General features: G+C 56.2%; 2 pseudogenes; one reads left to right on the top strand and one right to left on the bottom strand.

Annotated features, from left to right (window-relative positions):
• Positions 1 to 4,553: 4,553 nt before the first annotated feature.
• LOC136457638 (uncharacterized) lies at positions 4,554 to 8,171 on the top strand (annotated as a pseudogene).
• Positions 8,172 to 8,568: 397 nt separating this feature from the next.
• On the bottom strand, positions 8,569 to 9,653 carry LOC136457637 (protein BZR1 homolog 3-like; annotated as a pseudogene).
• Positions 9,654 to 12,869: the final 3,216 nt, after the last annotated feature.

Below are 12,869 nucleotides of genomic sequence, written 5' to 3'. Positions count from 1 at the left end.
GGCTAGGCCCCCGAGGGTCTCGATAGCTGCCCAGGACAAATAGAGTCAGGGATGACTATGGGCAAGCCTGTACATGGCCAAGGCCCAAGCAAGCAATTGCTTGGGATGCCCTAAGTCGTGTCCGAGACCGACAAGGAGGTCTCTGAATGGGATCCCACCGTAGGGAGGCACCGAGCCCCTAGGGCCAATCGAACGGCCCTGGGACCCACTAGAGAAGCCCTCTGGTACTTTTGAAGTGCGTCTCTAGACTACTAGCTGACCCCTATCGAATGGGGCACGGGCCTCCACTCGGACTTACCTGGTAATAGCTCACCGGAGGTGTCACTGCTCACGCCCACCGAGGGTAGTCTAGCATACCCACCCCTCCTTCCGAACAAAAAGGATGCGCGAGGGCCGCACAAAAAAGATAGGGAAACTCCTGATCGCCCTCTTGCTTCGAGCAGAGGCTCGGGGGCTCTCCCTGCAACCAAGCCGAGACCCAGCGACCCGAACTCACACTCGGGGGCTCAGCAAACGCGATAAGCGACCCTCCTTCCGAACAAAAAGGATGTGCGAGGGCCGCACAAAAAAGATAAGGAAAGTCCTGATCGCCCTCTTGCTCCGAGCAGAGGCTCGGGGGCTCTTCCTGCAACCAAGCCGAGACCCAGCGACCCGAGCTCACACTCGGGGGCTCAGCAAACGCGATAAGCGACCCTCCTTCCGAATGAAAAGGATACGCGAGGACCGCACAAAAAAGACAAGGAAACTCCTGATCGCCCTCTTGCTCCGAGAAGAGGCTCGGGGGCTCTCCCTGCAACCAAGCCGAGACCCAGTGACCTGAACTCGCACTCGAGGGCTCGGTAAACGCAATAAAACCCCTCACTCAACATGAAAAAAGCCCCTGGAGGAATAAATCCACTCCTCCAGGGCCTCAGGGGCTACACCTAGTGGGTGCGCTCGCGCACACCCATCGAAGCCTCGAGTATGAAACACCACCCCGCCGAGAGCTGCCGTGAGCCAAGTCTCGTCAAAACCTCAGGGAGAGCGCTCACACTCTCCCCGAGGCTCGGGGGCTACTTTAGGGTACCATAAAAAGGGGTCCCCTAAGCAAGAACTAAAAAAATCGCTTAGACCTTGTAAAAATCGAAGCCAAGAGACAACCACCGGCAAATCCCCACCTTATCCGAGGCTCGGTTGGACCGCCCGGCCCACCTCGAACAATATCCAGGCTCACCCGAAGCGGGCTCGACCCAGAACGAAGGCCCTGCCCGTAAGGCCTCGGACGAGGTACTGATTCTCCGCCTCACCCGAGGCCCCACCCGTAAGGCCTCGGACAAGGTACCAATTCTCCGCCTCGCCCGAGGCCCCGCCCGTAAGGCCTCGGATGAGATATCGATTCTTCGCCTCGCCCGAGCCCCCACGCCACGATGCCTCGGACGAGGTACCGATTCTCCGACTCGCTCGAGGCAGGCTCGGCATCAACCCCGTCACCTCCGCCTTGACCGACTTCTCTAACAGGACGTCACATCCAACCAATGCATCCAACCACTCCCGCGATGTCAGCCGAACGACGGCTCGATACAGCGGAGTGGCCGATGAGATGGGAGTCACATCGACGCCATGCCGTCCGAGATAGGATGGGGCAGGGGTTATCGGCCGCTGTGCTCGACACTGTGCCCACGGCTGACGCCCATGCTGCACTGTGCTGCCTAACCCCTGCTCCAAGGACAACGCGGCATGGAGAGTCAAGTCTGGGTCCTTGTAGCCTCAAGATCGACGTACAAGACCAACTGCTCCCTCTGAGCCTCGGCTATCTGCTTCTGGGCTCCTATAGCCTCAGGACTTGCGCCCATCGAGCCCCCCACAATGGTTCAGCCTCGGCACCGGCTAGGCCTCGGTTCCCTACGTTGTCAGCACTACGGGATCGACACGTCGTCTGCAGTACGCGTCATACCCTGCGACAAGCTGCAGGAGCACCCACGTCGTGCGCAGGGTCAAGCTCCTGTATCCTCGAAGTCTGTACACCCGCGCCATCGCATCTACCCAGCCTCGGCTCTCCGCGCCGGTCAAACATACAGTGACCAGCACACCACCAACAGAAGAAGGCGCGCATGCCACCACAGGAGCTCCCACGTCGCATAGGATCAGGCATGACCGGCACGTTGCTCTAGTACACCGAGGACAAGGCCGCTCCACCAACCATACCGCCACAGTGATGAGCTACAGGGCTCGGACATGCTGCCTCTGCTCACAAAACGCCACGTAGCAAATCCATGTACCACCTCTGTGCCTCCCTTCAACTATAAAAGGGAGTGACCGGGGCCGCTTCTAGGCAAGGGACTCACACGGGCAAGCAACGCACAACGCTCTGTAACACACACATGCTCCCTCACTACAAGAGATCAATATCTCAAGCGACCCACACCACTCCACGCAGAGACCTGGGACTAGCTCCCTCTCTCGCTCAGCTTGTAAGCCCCTACTACAAGTACCTCGGTGCAAGGAATACAAGATCGCTCTCTCAGACTGGACGTAGGGCACCTATTGCCTGAACCAGTATAAACCTTATGTCTCTTTGCATCACCATCCGGGATTAGGGGCACGCAGTACACTTTTACTAGTCGGTTGAGGATCCGCCAGACCCAAAACACCGACAGAGAGCTTGTTAGTTTGGTTAGTGTGGTTCTTTAGTTAGCTTTTGAGAGCACACTAACTTAGTGTAGTGTCATAGCTATTGTATGGATAGAAACTATATAAATTATAATTGTGGTAGGTGGCTTGCTTTTTAGTAGGCTAGCGCAACACTTGCTTCGTCTTATAATTATCTAACCGGTTTGTTAAGTGTTGTTGTAGAAATTTTTAATAGGCTATTCACCCCTCTAGCCATTAGGACCTTTCAAGAGGGAGAGAACAATGAATCATGGTCATGGTTCATGCGGTTTCTACGTGTGCAAGTGCTTGACCCAACTCGCACTATATGTTTGATCTCGGACCGTCACGTAGGGCTTCTTAATGCTGCAGCTGAGCATATAGATGGGTTCCCGCCTCTAGTACATAGATGGTACATGAGACACTTTGTCGCTAATTTCTGACGGCGTCAGCGGAAGCAAGAGGTACGTGACAAGGTAAAGGCTCTATGTTGTGTACGTACAGAGCACCAGTTCAAGAAGACAAAGAGAGAACTAGACAAGATGGTAAATGCAGCGGAAAAGACCTAGTTAGAGGCGCAGATGGAACAGAAGGCTCAGTGGGCGTTAGCATATGACGAGGGGGGTTTCAGGTATGGCATCATGACCACTAACTCCTCGGAGTCCTTCAACCGTGTATTCACCGGAGTTCGATCGTTGCCTGTGTCTGGAATTATTGAGTTCTCCTCTCATAAGTGCAACAAATATTTTGTGAAGAGGTGGGAACTTGCGCAGAGGAATATAGCTGAGCAGGGGCGTTTTAAAAAGGCCGGAGCTGAACATTTGAAGGAGGCCGATGAATTAGCCAAGCAGCACACCGCGTATAGACCCCGTCGCCATATCTTTAGTGTACGAGGCAAGGGTGGCACAAGATTGGGTAACGAACGTTATAGTGGATGAAATTACCGAGTTGATCTTGAAAAGGTAGAGTGTAGTTGCAACGTCCCTCAGATCATGCATGCCCCTTGCTCTCATATGATCACGGCCTGCAGGATTCGCGGGTACAACTATGAGGATCTGCTATATATGTTATCCTTGTATCTCCGTTCGAACACCGTTAGTATTTAGGAGATCAGCTTCGAGCCATACCTTGACCTGACACAGTGGCCACCTTATAATGGTTATGACTACGTGTCGCATCCGGATCTAATGAAGTGGAGCTGTAGATTTTTTTTTAGGAAATGGAGCTGTAGATTAGTAGCACTAATAAGATAGGAAAAAGGATCCAGCCTATCTCTGTCGTTATAATGGGCTACCAAATCCACCAAAACTGGCAGAATATGGGACGTTCAGCAGTAGTAATAGTACGAAATCTGGGTTATCCGGCCATGAGCCTCAAAGGCAAAACCTGTACAGTATGCTCCTCCTCGTTCACGTGGGAGGACACATGCCGCCGTCCTCGCCGGCGTGACATGCCATGCTTGGACTGCCGCGCAACGGCCGCGATGCCCGCCGCGGCGGCCGCGGGCACCACCTGCGCAGCGTCGTCAACTCTCTCGATCTCTCGCTGTCGCTGGCCCAGGTTGTTGCGCGCCAATACCCGAACTGCCCCTCTCCACTCTTCTCCAATCTCCACACGGCTGCTTCTGCTCTGGGCCGGGGCGTTCTTGGGAGTCTGCACGCTTGCCCTCTGTTTCTGGGTCACTTCCCTCGGAAGTCAAACTGAACTCTATATGCGCAGCCTCCAAGAACCTCCGATTCTGAGAGGTGAGAGGCCCAAGGGATTAGCAGGTCGATAAACAATGCGGCGCAGGCATCCAAGGGGTGGTTATAAGATTGGATTCCGAGTGATCCCATCTGGTCCAGAATTGTTCTAGATCTGACACATTCTGCCCAGAAACCTAATGCACTGTAGCAGGGCAGAGGATCTTCTTGTGCCGTCCTGCCCTCTTCGGTGCCACTTCTTGGACGCGGAAGGGGATTGAACGAAGATATTTCCATGTTGAGGTCAGCAACAAAGCTTACTCCTTGATCTTGTTTTGCTGCAGCTTTGCAATTTTTCGCATATGTTGATGTCGAAGTAGCCAAGAAGTGTGCACGTTTTACTATCAGCTTTGGTAGGTACTCTCTGCCGTAGCAAGAATTTCGTGTCAAAACTTGCAAATAAATGCAGTGTGTGTGTTCTTGTGTTTTCCAAATGCAGGTTGCCAAATCTCTGAATAAGGAGTAGAGTACCCCCATCAAAATCCGAGATACGTATCAGTTTGTTCTCTCGCAGCAATGATGTCGACAATACTGCGGCTCATAGTCGCGTTCTTGCTGCCGTTCCTTGCCATCGCCTCCGCATTTGATCCCTTCCACCAGAACATGCCGCAAATGGATCCAAAGATGGCGATGGGAGGTGGTCAGCCTCCCTTCATCCCGCACGAGTACGTCCGCTCCGCCGACGTCAAGCGGCAATGCCGGCCGGTGCTCTCCTCCGCCACCGAGCTCACGTTCGACGCCAACCGCGCCAACGCGCTCATGCCGGAGCTGACGTTCGTCAAGGGGGACTGGAAGCAGGACGACGGCGGCGTGCCGCTGCTGCCGTTCGACGGCACCGACGTGTCGGGCGACAACGCGGCGCCGGACCCGCTGCAGCTGGCCTCGTTCATGCTCACGCACGTCGACGTGGGGCGCCGAGGGAAGACGGTCCTCAACGTCAGCGGCGTGCTCGGCGTCGCCGTCTCCCGCAACGGCACCGGCCCGGTGATGGGGCCCTACGTGTCGCCCGAGCTCAAGGTGTGGCCCGGGAGCACCGAGCTTAAGATCCTCTTCGAGGGCGTGTACACCGAGAACGGCGACGGCGAGAGCGTGCTCTGCATGGTCGGCAACGCCCTGCTCCCGAGGCGCGGCAGCGACGCCGGCAACCCGTGGGACTGGGCCAAGAACACCGGCCGCGACAGCTTCCAGCCGCCGGTCACCAAGGACGAAAACATACTGCTCGTGCTCCGGTACCCGACGACGCTGACGCTGACGACGCGCGCCGTGCGCGGCGAGCTGACGAGCACGAACGCCAAGTCGGACGTCGCGTACTTCGACGCCGTGCACCTGCTGTCGCAGCTGGGCGCCTACTCCAACTACAAGTTCGGCTCCGAGAAGCTCGTGGACAAAGCGTGCAGCGCGCACCCTTACCGCGACGACATCCTCGGCGGCGGCCGGGGCCTGTACAAGGGCAACTCCTTCTGCGGCATCCTCGACCGGTTCACGTCGGAGGACGTGCTCGCCGTCGTCCCGAACTGGCGGTGCAACTCCACGGACGCGGTCTGCCGAAGGCTCGGGCCGTTGGAGACGGACAAGGCGATCAACGCGACGGATGGTGCCTTCACGGACGTGAGCATCGTGATGCAGGACGTCCGGTGCGAGCCGAGGAACGCCCCGAGCGGCGAGAGCTCGGCGAGGGTGTCGGCCGTGTTCCGCGCCGTGCCCCCGTGGGAGCACAAGTACTCGGCGGGCAAGCGGAGCGGGCTCAGCGGCATGACCCTCTCGGCCGAGGGAGTGTGGCGCGCGTCCACGGGGCAGCTCTGCATGGTGGGCTGCCTCGGCGTCGGCGCCAAGGCGTGCCACTCCCGCGTGTGCCTGTACGTGCAGTCCACCTTCACGGCCACGCGCCGCAGCCTCACGGTGGGGCAGATCACCCGCGTCGACGGCAGCGGCGGCGTCGCCCACTTCCCGCTCACGATCAAACGCACCGTGCACCCGATGGAGCTCTGGAACCGGTTCGGAGTCTCCGGCGGCGCGCCACTGAGCATGGCGTACAACTACACGAAGGTGAGGCAGGCCAGCGAGTTCCTCAGGCGCAGCGAGCCGTTCCAATTAGGGGCCGCCCTCGCCAAGTCGCTACTGAGCTACCCGAAGAAAGACGACAGCCTCACCGACGACGCGATGGGCCTGTCCAACCTCGCTGGCGACCTCACCCTCCATGTCCCGGCCGTGCCGGACCCGTTCCCTCGTGAACGGTTCGAGCGGCCGTTCTTTCAGCTGGAGGTGCTCTCGCTCGGATCACTCGTCGGCCGTACATCGCTGGCGGCGAAGGCTGTGGACTTTCCCTGAATGCCCGGCGAGCTCGGAGGGGGTAAAGCATCTTCTTGGACGTCGTCGCAGCCAGAGTCCACGTCGACGACGTCGCCGCAGCTAGCAGAGTCCTCTCTCCTCAACGTGTCCGCGGAGCTCTCGCTTTCCGGGAGCCCTTATGCGAACGTGTCGAGAGTATTCTTGGAAGGCGTGTACAATCCGGTGAATGGCCGGATGTACCTGATCGGCTGCCGAAGCATTCAGGCGACTCGGCAAGCCTTCCCGACGCTGAAAGAGGTCGAGGACGGCATGGACTGCTCGATCGAGATGAGGGTGGATTACCCGCCGACGACGGCGCGGTGGCTGATCAACCCCACGGTGAAGGTGCACATCGCCAGCACGCGCGACCCCGGCGACCCGCTGCACTTCAACGCGACGAAGCTCCAGACGCTGCCGATCATGTACCGGGAGCAGCGGCAGGACATCCTGTCCCGGCGCAGCGTCGAGGGGATCCTCCGCATCGCGACGCTGGCGGCGGCCATCGCCGTGGAGCTGAGCCAACTGATGTACATCAAGGCGAACACGGAGGTGATGCCGTACGTGTCGCTGGTGATGCTGGGCGTTCAGGCGGTCGGATACAGCGTGCCCCTGATCACCGGCGCCGAGGCCCTGTTCGCCCGCATCGCCGCGGGCTCCGACGACGTCGCCGTGCCGCCGTGGTACGAGGTGGACAAGAGCAGCCTGTACTGGACCATCGACTGCATCGTCAAGATCCTCATCCTCGCCGCGTTCCTGCTGACGCTCCGGCTGGCGCAGAAGGTAGCGCGGTCGCGCATCCGGCTGCTCACGCGGTCGCCGCTGGAGCCCGGCCGCGTGCCGAGCGACCGGAAGGTGCTCGTCTACAGCCTCGGAGCGCACCTGGTGGGCTTCGCGGTGGTCCTGGCGGCGCACTACGTGAACGTGTACAGCCGGCCGGTGCGGGACGACGGATCGTACATGGACGCGCGCGGGAAGACGCACGCGCTGCGGGAGTGGGCGGTGACGCTGGAGGAGTACATTGGCATGGCGCAGGACTTCTTCCTGCTCCCGCAGGTGATTGGCAACGTGGTGTGGCGGATCAACTGCAGGCCGCTGAAGAAGAGCTACTACGTCGGCGTGACGGCGGTGCGGCTGCTGCCGCACCTGTACGACTACATCAAGGCGCCGGCCATCAACCCCTACTTCGCCGAGGAGTACGAGTTCGTGAACACGAACCTGGACTTCTACTCCCGGTTCGGCGACGTGGCGATCCCGCTCGTGGCCGTCGCTCTGGGCGCCGCCGTGTACGTGCAGCAGCGGTGGAACTACAAAATCATCAGCAAGACCGTGAAGACGCAGCAGAAGAAGCTGCAGCACCTCGGGTCCAGGGTGTACGAGCGGCTGCCGTCCATGTCGTCGGGGAACTTCGAGGCCGAGCTTGTCTCCGGCGTCAACGAGGGCGTGGGCTTGCGGAGGGACACCGGCTTGAGCTGAACCATCGTCCGTTGATCAGCTAGCTAGCTCGTTTGCTTTACCCTTTTTTGTGTGTGTGATGCTCTTTGTTTTTGTTTTCCGTTTCCTCCTTGTCTTCACAACAGAAAATGTGTGTACTAATATTAGTAGCTCAATAAAATCTCTCTTTTAATACTTATATAAAATTTTATTTGTTTATGTAGAAAGTTTTGGTCCACTGGCTATGCAGTGAACATGTAGTCATGCTCATACGAACTGCATGCCAAATCGGCATGGCATGTCTTATAGATTGTGAAGGACGCTGAGGTGATTTACAACGTCCTTTCAATATTCTTTGACAGTACAGCACGCTGGCTGGCTCACTAGTTAGTTAGAGACTTAAAGCAGGGGATGACAACTTTGGCACCGTGGTAGCTAGCTACATGTAGGCGAAGGAAAGAGTGAGCTCAAGTGACATTTCCACTGCCTCCTCCCGCTGGCTGCAGCAGCAGGAGGGTCGCCGGCTCCGTCGTTCCGCTGATGGAAGGAGACTTCTGGTGATCAGAGCTGCAGCTTGGGCCCGCCGCGCCATCGTCGACACCCTGCAAATTCAAATTCAAACATCAGATCAGTGATTCAATAGTGGTCTCATCAGATGCTTCCATGAACTGGAGCCTGGAACTGGACGCCGTCAAGACCGCCGACGTCAAGGGGCAGGAGGCCGCGGAGTGCTAGGAATCCAACAACGAGAACGAGAAGGAGCAGCTGACCCCCCTCTACGTCCTGGAAACACCCGTTCGGGAGCTCTCCCATCCATGACAAGCTGTCCCCGTGCAAGGACGCCATGGACATCTTCTGGGACCTCCTGGACGCAGCGTACAGCCCTGCGCTGCTCGCCAAGTCCGAGGACCTCCTCAAGGACACCGCGGCGGCCACCGAGGACGACTATATTACGGCAGCTACCGCACGAACCCCATGAACTGTCGAGGTGTCCAAGCTGGTCGCGTACTCGCATCCGAGGTCCTGAGACTCCTGACCTCGAAGCTAAACGCCGCCGCCGCCATGTCCGAATCCTGCCCTGCGCGGACGTCGTGGTGCCGAGAACGACGCGATGCAATGCATTGGGGGAAGGGGGAACGAAGCAAATGAGGATGGGCGGCACTGACCTGGTGACGCGTGACGTTGCCGTCGTCGTCGACGACGGTAGCCGGCCTCGGCACAGAGCGCACGGAGCACGTCGTTCTGGTCGGCGTGCTTCGGCAGCGCGTACCCAGCGTTGGCGCGCAGGCCAGCGTAGATCCTGGCGGCGACCTGGCGCCGCCTCCACTCGCGCTGCCGGTTGTTCTCCCGCTCCCGGGGCGTCGGGTGCCGCAGAGACGTCGTCAGCCTGCCGCCCCGGCCGCGGCGCCGCACCGTCCACGGCCCCTGCGTCGAGCGGATGCAGCCCTTCCGCTGGGCCACTGGCGCCACCGCCATTGCCGCCGCCTCGCCCTCCTCTCTCCCAGCTCCGGCCTGCCGCTCCATGGTCTCCGTCGTCTCCGATCGATCACACACACTGACACAAACCTACACTAGCACCAGTGGCAGCACGCTCGCTCTCGCCCGGCCGCTCACTCAACTCACGACTGATCGGTCTAGGAGGTTCATGCATGTGTGCCTGTGGACTAAAAAACTGCTGCTTCTTTCACATTGCGAAAAAACAAGTGCTCCTAGTTCATGAAGGAATGCTCTTGTTTCTCTGTGCATGTAAGTTTCTTGGCATCTCTCTCTCACTCACAATGTGTGTGTGGGTGAGTGTCTGAGTGAGAGAACGCCAGAACGGAGAAGGAATAATGTAGTTGGGAGCATGTAACATCTGTGCTGAGCACTGGGGCTGTTCCTGTACTCTACAGGAGGATGCCGGAGATGCTGCAGGCTATTTCCAGAAGAAGAGGAATATTTTCGCCGCAGTACATACAACCAATGGTTTCAAGTCCCTTTCTGCATCCTGCCTGCCTTTTCAGTCTTCAGCCATGAATGCCTTTGCGTCTCTTTTACTGACCGCCTCTATGTCTATGCACGCAGATGCTGGTGTACTGCCTAGGCTGCTTCAGAGTAGTGCCTAGAGATCAGAAGTCTATCCAGCAGTTGGAGAAAGTTAGTACAATGTTTTATGCATGGTAACGCATCAAATTGTGCATGCAGGCTCTAGCTTTCGGCGATCAAAACATAATGTTTTTTTCGTTCTCTGATGAGGAGATCAGAAAACTTGAATCAGTTCCTGATGGTTTTTTCCGATTTCTGTAATTTCTTGGTTGTTCAGTATCCGTGCATTTGTTTCGAACGCTTCTGTTTTCCTGTTAGTTTTTACTCGCTTCGACTGAGTAAAATTGGATGGTCAAAACTCAAAACGGGAGCAATGCAAGGACCAATTAAGGAGCATCATATTTTGATGAGTCATGAGATATCTGCCTTAGAATCCCAAAATTCTCGTGTAGGCGTACATGCGTTTGGGGTCAAGGTTCAGTCAGGTGTGCCACACCACGCTGCTCCTGCAGCCACTGGTCCTCTTTTGACTAGGGTATTCATGCTCATCGGCTCATCGGTTGTGTATGTGCATGCAGGATTAATAACACCACATACCACATGTTAACCATGCCGTGCTTCAGAGTTCAGAGATGCGTGCAGCTGCATTTTTACTGAAGGAAGAGAGGCCCGTACGTAAAGAATTTTTGAAAGCTGCGTATGTACAGGTAGGTACAAACAAATGAGCAAATCAAAAAGGGAAATGAAAGTAAGTTACCATGGCATGCTTGAGAATTCAGAGATATGCGGCTGCATTTTTACTGGGAACAAAAACTTTCTGAGCTTCCTGTATTAGGAATTTAGGACACGATTTACTGTTTGGACAGGCAGTAAGTTTTGTGATACCGCTCTGCATGCGAAGTTCACCGGAAATAAACTTTTCTTCATGTCATGATAGATCATAGCATATGCTAAAATACCATGGGCATCTTTATCCAGCTGCCATTTGCAGAAAACATCCCTTAACTCCTCAGAGCCTCTTATAAGTGCATAAATAATGCAGGTAATCTCGGGGCTCTCTATACCAACTAACTAATTAAGCTTGCTCAGACTTCTAAATGAAAGATTAATGTGCTGCACTTTACATGCTCAAACCAATATGTCTCTAATGCAATGCAAGAGATTGCATATAAATAGTAGAAACGAAACCACCTTCTGTTCACCCAAAAAATCACATCATTTCATATCAGAATTTAGAACCATCCTGGTATGGGAGAAGCAAGGCACTTGTGACTGTGAGTAGCAACTAAACGAGCAGGTGGAGACAAAAAGGTCCAGCACTCAAGGAAGAAAAAGATGGTGAAAAGTGAAACAAAAAAGGCACAGAAGAAGAGACTAGAAGAGCTCATGCTGCGCCATCATGTTCATCTCAAACGTTCAGTTCAGAGACACACAAAGGCAGCCCTGATTCCTGGGATGAGACACGGGAATATTGACGCGCTGTGCCAGGTGAATGGAATTGTTACTGTACTTCTGCACACACACAACAGACAAGGATTGGCTCCTCCCATTCTCTGCAGGAGTCCTCATGGATGTTCCATCCGTCATATCGGTGAACGAGAATACTGGCCGGGCTGCTGACTGCTGTGGAGTTGTGTGGTGCCAGTGTGCCACTCTCTCCGCCAGTGTCGCCCGCCAATCTTTCCGGTCTGTGATGATTGCATGCGCGCGGGATATGTGCTGTGCGGCAGTGGAAAGAACTGACGCCCACAGCAGAGAGCCTTTCCGGCGCTCTGCTGCTCTCCCTTGGAATGGCGCGAAAGGCACCAACCTTGGTGTCGTCTTCCAGTTCCACCGGGAAAAGGGGCCGGCGGCGGGCGTCGTGCGTCGTCTGAGCTGCGTTGCAGGATTTGAAATGACTCCGCCGCTTCCTTGTCAGGGAGACACTGCATTGCCCCAGGGACGCTGCCGTGCACGTGGCGGAAGACCGTAGACGTTGCAAGGAGCTTCGTTGCCGATGACGCAGCTCAGTTGTCATCAAACTGTACAAGCAAGAGGCGTCGATCAGCCCGGTGAATCGAGCCATCGAGGTAGGAAAGAGTGTCGTCAAGCTCTTCGTTCCTCGGTCCGCTCGAACGAAGTGTAGTCGCCTCGTGCTTGCCGGCGGCGAAACCACATTCCGACACCCGTGGCTGTGGCCTGGACTGTGGTATGTGCCTGATCGAGCATGAGCGTGGAGAAGGTGGTGTGTGTTCGAGGCCGCCGTGATGATCGAGCGAGCCCGTGGATGTCGATGGACCATGGCGAAGGCCGACTGAATCCATCGGTTTCGCCATCGCTACAGCAGCCGTCGACACCGTCGTGTTTCTGACGACGTTTTTTTTTCAACTAGACGAATGGATTGGGAATTCTGGGAGCCCTTTTTTCATATCGGGAATTATAGCTTCCATTAACACCACCCAGGTCCCAGGACACTGGAGACTAGTTCAGCTACAAAATTCGGTGCTTGGCCCATGAACGCATGAGAGCCAGAAGTAAGAACACACGTACCATAAGGCATAAGCAGATATGCGATCGGCCACCTTGTTACAGGTCTTAGAAGTTAGAGTAGAACATACAGAAATGGTACCATAAGTTATCGGATTAAACAAAGCCCCATACCACATGGCAATGCAGGGCTAGTGGCTACAATCCACCATTCCACCACCTCTGTTGATTTGGACGCGCCGACCAGCA

This window comes from Miscanthus floridulus, chromosome 6 (assembly GCF_019320115.1).
Source record: "Miscanthus floridulus cultivar M001 chromosome 6, ASM1932011v1, whole genome shotgun sequence".
Taxonomy (NCBI): Eukaryota; Viridiplantae; Streptophyta; class Magnoliopsida; order Poales; family Poaceae; genus Miscanthus; species Miscanthus floridulus.
Note: the sequence above shows the minus strand (reverse complement) of the source record. Positions and strands in the feature narration are given on the sequence as shown.